The sequence below is a fragment of the Phodopus roborovskii genome, unplaced genomic scaffold (genome assembly GCF_943737965.1).
Source record: "Phodopus roborovskii unplaced genomic scaffold, PHOROB, whole genome shotgun sequence".
In the NCBI taxonomy this organism is placed as follows: domain Eukaryota; kingdom Metazoa; phylum Chordata; class Mammalia; order Rodentia; family Cricetidae; genus Phodopus; species Phodopus roborovskii.
In genome coordinates this window covers 309,720-322,281 of record NW_026125791.1, presented here as the reverse complement: position 1 = coordinate 322,281, position 12,562 = coordinate 309,720, and the positions used below count along the sequence as shown (strand labels likewise).

The window sequence follows — 12,562 nt, the reverse complement described above, 5'->3', positions numbered from 1 at the left end:
ACACAGTCAGCCTCAGCCACATATTAAGACCCTGTCACAAAACACTGAAATCTTGGTATATATATGTATCTTGGTGGTATAGTAGTATCCTAACTTTGCAAAGCAGATGAAGATGCTTGCCACCAAACCAGAAGACCTGAGTTTAATCCCCAGAGTCCATACTGGAGAAGGATAGAACCAACTCCTGTAGGTAGTCCTCTTAATACTACATGCCCACCATAGCATGTACACATGTGTACACACATACACAGATATTGTAGCACAATTAATAATAACCCAGTGCCAAATATCAGGGGAAATGCTGAATGGCCAAGGAAGTAAAGGAGCCAGCTACTAGAAAGACTTCTTACCTCTACCAAGACTCAGACCAAATGGTTCATCCTATCCCTACAAATACTCAGACTAAATGCTCTGAAGTCTGTCTCCTCCTGCCTTATATTCCTCTCTCCACCCAGTCATATCACTCCTATCTCCACATCCCTAGTGCTGGCATTAAAGGCATGAGCTCTGTTTCTCTTTTAGACTTACTGAGTCTTGTGTAGTAGCCCAGGGTGGCCTTGAACTCACAGAGATCTGTCTATCTCTGTCTCTAGAGTGCTAGGATTAAAGATGTGTGCCACCACTCTCTGGCCTCTAGTGACTTAGCTCTGTATTCTGATCTTCAAGCAAGCTTTATTTGTTAAAACACAAACAAAACATCACTATAATACATAAATGTAATAAAATTTTATAAAAATAATAACTATAAAACCAATTCTAACAATAAACCTTAACTCTTAAATGTCAGTGATCTAAAGCACTAATTTGAAAATATCAGAGAGGATCAAGACTTACTTTAAGTATAATAATACATATAGAGTAAAACTGAATTAATGAAAGCAGGGTATGGTGGTGCACACCTTTCATCATAGCACACAAGAGGCAGAGGCAAACAGATCTCTGTGAATTTGAGGCCAGCCTGGACTACATAGAGAGCTCTTGGTCAGCCAGAGCTACATAGTAAGAACTTCTCTTGAAAAATACCTAAATTAATGGAGAAAATATGCTTAATGTGTGATAACTATTCTTGATTATCATGACCATACTGAGAAGTTCTTCAGAGGTTAGTAATGCACTCCTCTGGCTATGTCTGTGAGGGAAAGTTAATTAAGAGAGCATCCACCCTGAATGTGGATGGCAGCATTCCTTCTGTGAGCCGCCCTGCTCTGCCATACCCTTCTCACCAGATAGAAAGAAACCACTGAGGTTATGAACCAAAATGAATAAACCAAAGCATTTTCCCTTTAAATTACTTTTCTTGGGTACTCATTGCAGTGATGGAATTCTAACTAATACATTTGCTTACCCTAGCCAATAGGATTCAAGAATAGTATAGTCCCCTCCTAATCTTCAGGAGTTATAAACCAAGACCCTCCCTCCCTGGGTGCCTAATCCAGTAGTACCAAACACTATATATTATAAATTTCTTCCTACATACACACCTCTGATAGTTACTGTATGAGTTAGACACAATAGTAGATTAATAACTTATTATAGATCCCAGCAAGGTTAGCATACAACAATTTACTTTCCTCATTAAGTCAAGACCTTTCACCTATTCACTGAAAGGAAACAAACACTTCGCAGCTTCTATTTGACATATTGGAATAGCAAGCCAACATTGTTACTTCTGTGCTTTAGAGCCATAACTACGTGAAATAAAGATTTCTTGTACACAAGCACAACGCCACAACAAGCTGAAAATGAAACATATACTAAATGACTAATGGGAAAATAGCATATAGAGTATAGATACACTGGGCAAAGAGATGATTCATGTCCCAGGAAGAACAGAACAAGGTAGTGCAAGTAGCATCACATTATTAAGAACAACATGTAGTTAAAACTAAAATTTTCTTTGTGGAATTTTCAGTTTAATGTTTTTGTACTGCCATTATCAATGAATAACTAAAACTATGGTAAAAAGAAACTACAGATAAAAGGAGAATATTATTTAGTTATATTAATTCCAGAGGAAGCAAGTTTAGCTGTAAGGAAAGCCATTGAGGATTTAAAGTATACTTACCAGGCCACAATAGATACAGAAAAGACTGATTAATTGGCAGAAGCAGAAACTCAGTGGGCAGTTTGTGAGAGAGAAAAATTACTCTCTGAAAAGGAATGGAATTCTTTTATACAGTTAAAGAAAATTACTTAGTCTTACGTCATATGCCTTTTGTGTTGGTTTATACTGGATATATAAGCAAGAATCTCACTATCTTAAGTAGTAAACTGTATAGCAGCAGTTGTTGGGGGTTGGCCATTTAGAATAAGGCACCATGGATCCTTAAGAATTGTTAGTCTTTAAAACAGGACATAGTCATATGTCTTTAATCCCTGCACTCGGGAGGCATTATATAATGACAACATGGTCAATATACTTTAGCTTATTTGCACCTAATAATCTACCACCAAAATATCTGAGGCATCTGAAAGGAGAAACAGATGAATTCATAATTATTTTTGGAGTACTCTATACAGAAAGAAGTACAGAAAGATTAAGTAATCAGACAATCAATATGCACATTTTTTTTTTAAATTTAACAGCACCATTATTTAGCTAGCTATGTTGGATCATCTACACACTCTTCATACAACTTCAGAATACACATTCTTCCAACTCATTCAGAACATTCATCAAGATAGACGGCATACCAGGTTGTAAAAGGTTTTTAATTAGTAACAGAATCACAATATGCAAGTTATCAGACCATGGTCGTATTAAAATACAAATCATTAGAAGAATTAAGGCTTAAAATCTCCAAATATATAGGTTTTTTAATTTTTATGTATTTATTCTTCTCTCATACAATACATCCCAATGGGCAGCCTGGGAAATTAGTAAATCTCACTTCTAAGAATGAATGTGAAGCCATTTCCAGAGAAGATACACCCTTCATATGGATAACATCAATGTGCAGGTCCTTGGGCCCAATTGGAATAAAAGGGAATAGAAGAAAAAGCAAGCTAGCACCTCATACTCATTCATGTTCATCCACTCTCACATTCATTCTCTCTCGTTCATTTCCTGCCTTCCTCCTTATAGGCCATCAATTACTCTGGTACCATGCTGCCAATTAGTCTGCTCTGCCATACTCTTCACATAAAGGGCCAAATCTCATGAAACCATGAGCTAAAATAAGTCTGCCCTTCCCTTTTTTTAAGTTGTGAGTTCAAGTAACCTATGGCAGCAATGAAAAAGTAATAAATACAGATTTTTATTGTCTTCATACCTCAGTAAAACTAAAAACATTCTATCACCCTCCCTGTGGAGTAGGGGAATGGGATGGGATGGGGGGGCATGGGATGGTGGGAAAAAGGGAGGGAGGAAGAGGGAACTGGAATTGATATGTAAAAGGAGAATAAATAAATAACATTGAGATAATCCCAAATAATAATAACTTCAGTTTGTAATTTTCCTATTCCTTTATAAATTGCCTTTCATTGGGCTATAAATACTTTCAAATATGGATTAATTAGATTATGATATGCTTTTTAAAGCAACTACTATTAAGTGCAATAAGAGCCCTGAATTTAGTTGTCACAAATAACAATTTGTATTAAATCTGCTACATGAAGTCTCCTCCAGATTCAACCTGCCCCATCTTTACCATGGCTTTGTTCCTTTTTGTAGTAACCACACTGCTGCAGTGAAAATCTTAAGCAAGCTGTTGAAAGCCTAGCATGGGCTCACATCTGTAATCCTACCACTCTAGAGACAGAGGCAGGAGGATTATGGGGAGTTTATCGCCAGGCTGGGCTGCACAGTAAATTCCAGGCCACGCTAGTTTACAGTATAAGACTTTGTCTCAAAAGACGAAGCCAAAAAGTTGTTACAAATGTTTTTTTTAAACAAACATAAGGGAAAATTAAAAAATCCAGTAATGGCCCATGCCTTTAATCCATAAGCAGGCAGATTTCTGTGAGTTCAAAGCCAGCCTGATCTACAAAGTGAGTCCTTGACAGCCAAGACTTTTACTCAGAGGAAACCTGGAGAGAGAGAGAGAGAGAGAGAGAGAGAGAGAGAGAGAGAGAGAGAGAGAGAGAGAAGAAATGCTAAACAATGCTTATTTGTTCTTTGGTTGCATGTTTACACTTAAGAATTGCCTTGCTTTTTTATTCTGTAGTTTGATAGTAATATTGGAGTGTTCTTTAACTCTCATTTGCCACAAAATTTCTGTCGATAAGGTTGCTGTTTATAAAATTGTTCGGAATAAGGCTCACATTTCCAAAAGTCCAACCAAAGTCCCATTAAAAAGAGGCATGTGCATCTATTTGTAGGATGTCACTATTTCCTAAGATTGAGTACTGCCAGCCTCTAAGAGTTTTTGGCTATTGAGTTACTTAGGCTTAACTTGGCCACTAAGCTTTGCCAAGGGTATTTTCAATATATGATCTCTACACACCAGTTTTTGAAATTCTGTTTCTTGGTTGCCCAGACCTAGATTACATTCCTTGAAGTAGTATGCCCTGGTGCATTAAGTTATCTATCTCTCTATGAGCTTTCAAATGCCTATACAAAGAAACCATCTCAGGTCACGTATACCAACCAAAACAATGCTCAGCAAGCCACTAAGCAGAATCTCTTACTTTTACTATTGAGTCAGTTAAACCAGATCATGAAAGAGATAGAAATCTTAGTAAAACTGACACAGCCCTAGCTGCTCAAAAAGATCTTCTTTGAACTGTGGCAGCCCTCCCCAGTCCTCAACGAGACACACTGAAGTGTTACAAATGGAAACTTGGGCCTCTGTGCCATACACATTGTGATGTACAACTGGAGGACAACACAAAGCTGATAGTCAGGAGAGCCCTCTTGCCACTAGAGAGAAAACCCCTTTACCCACTGGCCTTCACTACTCCCGTCAGTAAGATATTTGAATGATTTGATGACTTACACATTCTATCCTCTGAGTTACAACAATCAAGTCATTTTCTTTCCAATCGTTGACTCTGTAGTCTCTTCCAGCCACTTCTTGTTTCTGCCCCCTGCATCTTATAGATTGGTTCCTATGGGAATTTAAATCTTAAGGTCCCATTAACTTCCCTGCTAGCTTCCGGTTCCTAATTTTCAGGTCCCGCCCAACTCTCTGGGAGCTCACTTTGTTCTTTATTGTTGTCTCTTTTTCCACTAGTCTTACCTTGGTCTGAGACAGGTAGTTCCCACTCCATTCCGCAGAGCTGTCTTGCTTGTCTGATGTCTTCAGTCCTTGCTGCCCCCACACATAGTCTCCCAGTCCCCCAGACTGCCTGTTTAGGAAGTGAGGAATGTATCTCTTTCTATCTGATGCCAGCATCAAAGAGCTCTAAAATATAAGGCAGCTGAACTGAATTGAATTGACTGAACTTCTCTCTGAGAATCACCATATCCCAATCTGGGCTCCTGGCACTTATCTCCTGTCAGACATTAGCATCTCTACAACTCTTAAGGGCAGTTTGTTTACTCTAGCCCTAGCCAGGCTGGGGAAATTTTCAAATCCTCTTATTGGAGATGACAGGGATGGGGGTAGAGGCTGACAGAGAAGAGGGAGCCTGGCCACACCGTTCTTTGTGAGTTATAGTATTTTATAAGTGCCCTGCCCTTTCCCCTCACAAATCCTTTTGTTAGAGAACGTTTGTGTCCAATCCTATGATTCAGCAATTTCCTCTTCTGGACCCTTTCACTTTGGGGCCGCAGCTGCCACAGACCCTTATGAAACAGAATCCACACAATAAAATGGCCAAGGAGATAGGTTTGCAAATTGGGAGTGCTAATCTCTCAAGAGAACGGAAGAAAAGGTTGGCCGGTCCCACGATTGCGCAAATGAGTGAATAGGGTAGTATACAAAGAGGTAAAAGGCCCTCATATGAAAGAACTCAGAGCAATGGCTTTCCATTCCCGGGCTTGGGGGGGGTGGGGGGAGACACGCACTGAGTCAATGTCCTTTGATGTCCATCGATGAGTTTTAACCCCCTTTCAGAAAGCAGGCTACAGAGGCTGGCAGCTGTGTGGGACAGATCTGGGAACGGCTAAGGACCGCCTGGGGTGTCTCAGTAGCCTCAAAACTATCTAGATTTGGGAACGGGAACCTCTCTCAACGGACCTTGGCCAAGAAAATGAGAGCTGCTGCACAGTCACTAGTGAGTTTTCGGGCTCAGATTAAGAGACCTAGTGAAGAATGCCAAAGGGACAAGAGAAGAGCAAGTAGACAAAGTTTGGTGCCTAGCATTCCTCCCCTAGGGATGGGGTGGGGTGGAGGTGGCAATGTCTTTCAGGCAGCTCCCTTGCACCCAGCCTAGCACTCTCTTGGCCTCTCTTTGCTCTGCCCAGAGCTCAAAGGCAGAGGTCATTCTGTGCCCCTTGCAGACCTCAGGCGTTGAAATCCAGGAGTGCACAGTCCACCAATCCCAGTTGTTCCTGAAATAACTTGTTGCTTGCACACTATAGCAATGAGGTCCAGGGCTTTCGGAAAAGCTCAGGGGCTTAAAGGACAGAGAAGACCCATCCGGGATAATAGGAAAGAATGGGATCTTTGTCAGCACCGGGTGAGAGGGGCGGTCAAGGAGCCATGGCCAGTCCCCGCCTCCTCCCTCCCTTTTCCCCTGACCTGGTGGCCTGGTTAGTCTGTTTGTACCCTCCTGGGGCCGTGGGCCTGTGACCCTGCTGCGTCGACAGCGGGGGGCGCAGGCCCGCAGCTACTCTTGTTTTTCTTTTCCTGTCACTTTTTTTTTCTCACCCCTCCCCTCTCAGTCTTTGGGCTCGGAACAGCTGCTGCTGTAGCTCCTAACTTTGCGCCTTTCTTCTCCCCCACAACGGCTGTTGGCGTCTTTGGAGACGCGGGCCGGCCGCCCCGCCAAGGGGGTGTAAGCAGCCCGGGTGCGCGCCGAAGGGGCACGAACCGTGCGGTGGTGACCGGATGGACTGGGGAGAGCAGCACGAGGCGGAGAGGGAGGGGCGAGGGGGCGGGGAAGGGCGGGGCCAGCAGGCCAGAGGCTGGATGTGCCTGTTGCTGGGATGCTGATGGATAGGGTTACAAGGCTGCTGGGGCCGGCTCGAGGAGGTGAGGGGATATTTTTGGAGGGAAGAGTTTCTGAGTTTGGGATCGGGAGTGGGGGGAGGGCGAAAAGGACACCAAAAGTTCCTCCGACATCTGGGTTTTCTTCTGGATTCAGACCATGTAAAAGGAGCGGTCCCCGCCAGCCGTTGTTGCCGCATGGACCTTCCAAGGCTTACCAGTGCCTCGCGACTGGCGGTCGGCCCCATAGGTCCCGCCAGCTCTGTCTTTCTTCGCTTAGCTTTCCTTGCTTGTCTTTGTATTTGCGACTGTTTTCCAGTTCAGTCTTTTATCTTTCTTAATCTTGAATTGGCCGCTGTTGCTGATTCTCCTACTATCAGAAATCAGATCGAGAAGTACCTGAATGAAGAGTGACGCTTTTGAAGAAGCATTTTTGTATCTGCTTAGCTATGCTCCTTGACTTTGCAGGAACTATACTTTTCTATGTGCAATTAGTCACAGAATTTGGAGCTCCTACTCTCTGTGAACGCTTTGCAGAAAATCTTATCTAATTCTGTCCAGGTCCCCCCCCCCTTTTTTTTTTCGTTATACATTGACTGGTAAGTGAACTAGGTGCTTACTTTATTGAGGGGAGAAATTTAGATACTTTGAGGAATGTACACAAGAGTATTGCCCTGCGCTGGGCATCATTTATTTAGCCACCTAAGGGATAAGTATTTATGGCTTAGAGTGGGGAGATTGTTTGGAAATCATTAGTGTTTTGTTTTGTTTTGTTTTGTTTTATATCTGCAATTTTTGTATTGCGCCTTGAGGGTATCGTTATTTTCGTGGATGTAAACTAACTGGCAAAGTCCTTGTGTTTCTTACCTATTTTATTATTGTTGCTATTATTGATTGCTTACTTGCTTGCTTGCTTGCTTGCTTGCTTGCTTGCTTGCTTGCTTACTTGCTTGCTTGAATGGGGTGCCTTGTGAAATACTCAGAATCAAGTTGTGAGGCTCCTTCCCCGTGGTATATATACTTGGAAATTTGTCATCCCGAATTTTGTCTATTTAACGAAAGAACAAATTAATTATTTTCAAAGGCTTTTCTTGATGCTGAATTCATTTAATAAATTAGTAATTATTTTCTCAGTACTGTGACAGATTAAAAGGGATCAAGAAACTTAAACATTGATTCAAAACTTAAACACCTGAGACGGGGAAATCAACCTTTTTGCCACCTCAGAGCTGGACTCTGGACACCCAAGTTCCCTGTACCAAAGTTGCCTGTGTCTTGCCGGGCTCTGGCGCACTCCACCCCCTCCTTTGACATTCCACATAATGAATATACTTGAAATATGACTCTTAAAGTAATAGCTGTGCCATATAGAGTGAGTAACAGAAATACCAGGGAGCTTTCATGGTTTATTTTTGTTAATGACCACCACAATTATGTTTTGTTACCTTCCTTTTTTCTGTTTGTTTGTTCTAGAAGGAACAGAAAAATTAGTTCTCAAAAACGTGTGCACATGTCTTTCTCCACAAGTGGAATATATGTTAACTTTAATCACTCATCAAGGCATAAAATGTTCACAAATAGTGGCAAATAAAAGCTAGTTTGTCGCCTGAGAATATTTTTGTTTGAGAAGTTCCTAATAACGACTTTTTCATTCAACAGTAAGTAGAAACCTGAATGGCAGAATTGTAAAGCATTGCTTTAGGTGAATTTTTTCCACCTGTTTTTGTATCCACCTCAAAGCAAGCCTGTGTTGAACTCTTTCCAGACCGATGTGGCTCCGTGCAGCTAGCTCATCACTGCTGAGTGCCACATTTTAGCAGAAGAGTAAGTACCTTTTACTGCACTGAATTATTAAGCCCTTGAAGCCCTAATTGTAAAACCAGTATCACCTCTTATTTTAAATTGCTCTCTGCTCACTAACACAATCCTGACTTTCTAGGACTTCAAATCCAGTTTTAAGCTCTAGGCAAAACTCTTTGTGCTCTGTTCCAGTAAAATTAGATTGACCAAGAAAACGAAATCTCAATTTCCTTTCAATTATATTGGAATGTGTTATAAATTGCAATTGCAATTCATAATGAAATTTATTCTGGAAATACTTGAGAAAAAGTAAATTTATGATGAACTGCTTAGACATGCAAGCTTTCACAGACTCTCAAACTATCACTCATTAGCAGTTTCATGTTTGTTCATTCAGGTTTCTTTGTTTTCCTTTGTTTTGTTGTGATTTAGAATTAGAGTTTGACACTACCACCAATATTTTCACCTCAAAATGAAAACAGATTAATCACAAATTCTCATGCTCTTGTAATTATACTAGTGAATTATAAAAGCTAAAAGACAGATTTTAAACTTTTTAAACATTCTCTCTTTATTACTTTGATGAAGTGAATCACTTTTCTGCAAAAAAAAATAATAATTTACTATGTAAAAGTTCAGATTTTTGAAATGTAAAATTTAAGATATTCTATTTTGGTCATGTTTTTCGATACTTATTGATAATTTGAGAGCATAAATTCAGTGGATTATCAAAAATTAAAGAATAAGTGACATTTAAAAATCAACCTTTTAATGATAACATCTTGTTCTATAATAAGAAAGGTTGTGCTCCCTTCATATAGGAAATCCAGTGGGGTTTTGCTGTTAAAGATAATTTTAAATAGGGATATCTGTCAAAATAGAATATGTTTTTAGAGATCTTACTCTAATAATTTGTAACATCTTAATTCTTCAAAATGTTTTTATCAAAAAGTATCATTTATTTTTTCAAAAGTAAACAACATTAAAATCCTGAATCTTGAGTCTGTCCAGGAAGGACACACACAACATATGACCTCACTGACCATTGACAAAGCTAAACAATTTCTCAATTATGAATGGCATTTGTGGTTTTGGCCTCTATTGTAGGCATTATCTTTAAAATGTAAGAAGGATATTTAATAAAGAAACTTTGGAGTTAAACAAGCCATTCTAAGACAGATCAATTAACATTCATTGCCATAGCCCATATCTAGTAGTGACAGCAAAAGAAGTTTTGTGAAGAATATTCCTGATTTTTATCATAGGACTCAGAACACCAGACTGGCATTTCATACATCCTTGGTTTCCATTAATAGCACAAAAATGGTCAATATTTTAATTACTTCCCTAGCCTCTCAAGTTTATTTATAAGCTATTTTTCCATGGGCATTTTGTATAAAAACTATATATGCTTATCTACTTGAGTGATGTTTCAATTTCTGTTTATATTTGTCTTTAAAATCATTACTTCAACTTTGAGTTTCCTCCCCACAGCATACACACCCATGAATAGGGGATGGAAAAGTACCAGGAGGATCTTGATTTTGGTATTTGCACATTGAGCCTATGTTTTCAGTCTCCTTTTCTCCTTTTAAGCATGTGTTTAAATTTTAAAAGTTAAGCATGTGTTTAAATTTTAAAAGTTAAATAATTTTTTTAAAATATAAGTCACTTGTCACATCAGCCAGAGTCAGCCACTGGTAAAGTTCAATTATATTTCTGTCCAATCTGTTTTTGTGTATGTATATATGCACAGAAAACTACTAGTTGCTGTTGGACAGATACATGCTGCACAGTTTGTTTTTGGTTTTTGTTTTGTTTTGTTTTGTATTTTGTTTGTTTGTTTGTTTTGGTGGGGTGGGGTTTGGTTTGTTTGTTTGACTGGAAGTTCTTTTTATTTTTTGTTTATGGTTTGGAGGTTGTTTTGTATTTTGAAGGAGTTATACGTGGAGTTTTTTGTTTTGTTTTGTTTTGTTTTTTGCCATGCTACCCTCAAACCTGTGATCATTCTTCCTCAACCTCTTGTGTAGCTAGGATTACAGACATGCACCACTGCCATTCTTTATCTTTCTATCCTAAAATTCTAGCTTTTAATATCAGTCTTTACTGATGCCTAAACTACTTAGGCATTGAGATTTCAAACCATTTTTCTATTTCATCTGAAGTGTTATTTCTCTTCCTTTTTTTTGAAAAGCAAGTGTTGTATCTTTTGGTTAACAATTTATGGGAAATTCTCTAATGATTCTTAAATTGTAATCAACATCTTTTCCAAATGTATTCTATGCATAAATTATTAAACATAACATTGAGTGTTACCTTTAATTGTTGTTTCCATCCACGTAAAGTAATTATAACATTAAGTCCCTGATTTCCCTTCGAACAAAGTCTCTCTGTACAGTTAAGGCTGGTATCAGACATGATTCTCTGTGTCAGCACCCTGAGTGCTAGTATGACAGGAGTGCACTGCCATGCCCAAATTCTGCATTCCCAACTTTTAAAAGTTTCCATTCCCTACAATTTAGTAGTTTCAAATTTTAAATATTTATTCTCCAATACTACCTCTTGTGCCCATTTTAGGGAAACATCTCATTGATATTATTTATATTTTTCAACCTAAACATGTGCTTTTTTCACAGAATATATTTTTTATCAAGCTTACTGGCTAACCCGTAATTAATCAAATAATTATTCAAATATTATAAGTATGGGTTTCTAGAGCTAAGCAATTTTTGAAAACAGCAATAATGGTGGGGGTGATGGCAGTGGTGATGGTGATAGTGGTGGTGATGGTGGCGATTTTTGTGTGTGGGGGGGTGTGCCTGTGTGTGTATATCTGGTCTATGTCTGACTTGGTCCTCTTCCATTGATTTTCCACATTCTCTAAGTATTACTGTAGATTCCACTGGGGATTGTGGTGAACATGTATGTAATCACTGTCACAGAAGCAGATGGGTAGTTGATAATAGTCTCTAATTTTATGAGGGAAGAAATTTAAGATGAGAGTTTTAACTATAAGCTAATATTCATGGGGTTGAGATATCTCCTCTGATTTCAGTATATAAAAGGTTAGATGTTTTAATATTCCTATGTTTTGTCATTTCTTCTACTGTGTATAGTCTATATACATATATATTTTAATCAAACTCTGTTTTACTAGATATACTGCATATGTGTATGCAGACTAACTTAAACATTTGCAAGATGATAAGAGATATTTGAGGTTTCCTTATATAAATACATAGTTCATAGATCACTTCAAGAACCATTTATCTATCATTTCAAGCACCATTGATCTCTCCCTTTTCTTACTAATTCTGAAAGTTAACATTATTATATATTTTAATATTTTGCTGTACTCAGTTTAGTATTTTGTTTTATATAAGTGACCCCATTTAACAAATAGGTTTGTGCTAAATAAGTGTAGGCTCATTAATCTGGAAACTTTGATGCATTTTAACAAATATGTAATACAGCAAAATAGCAATTCATATCCCCAGAAAGTTCAAATCCTTCTTGAATTTCAAATGCTAGTACTTAAGGGGGAAGATGAATTAAGTTAAAGTATAATGAAAGAGTAATAAGACACTAGAATTTTTTTTAGTATTGTTTTAATCTTGGAGGATTTTATACTTGTATGCAATGTATTTTGATCATAACCAACCCCTGCTCCAATCTGTCCCCAGTCCTCTCCTACCCTTTATGTTGTTCTTTCTTTTCTTTTGTTTTAT

At 38.6% G+C, this 12,562-nt stretch overlaps 1 protein-coding gene across 1 annotated transcript in view; it reads left to right on the top strand.

Moving 5' to 3' along the window:
* Positions 1-7,038: 7,038 nt before the first annotated feature.
* Positions 7,039-12,562, top strand: part of LOC127217670 (fibronectin type III domain containing protein 3C1) — a 66,330-nt gene continuing 60,806 nt past the window's right edge. The window contains exon 1 of the mRNA XM_051178657.1: positions 7,039-7,079. The gene's annotated coding sequence lies outside the window, so the exon portion shown is untranslated. The remainder of the gene's footprint in view (positions 7,080-12,562) is intronic.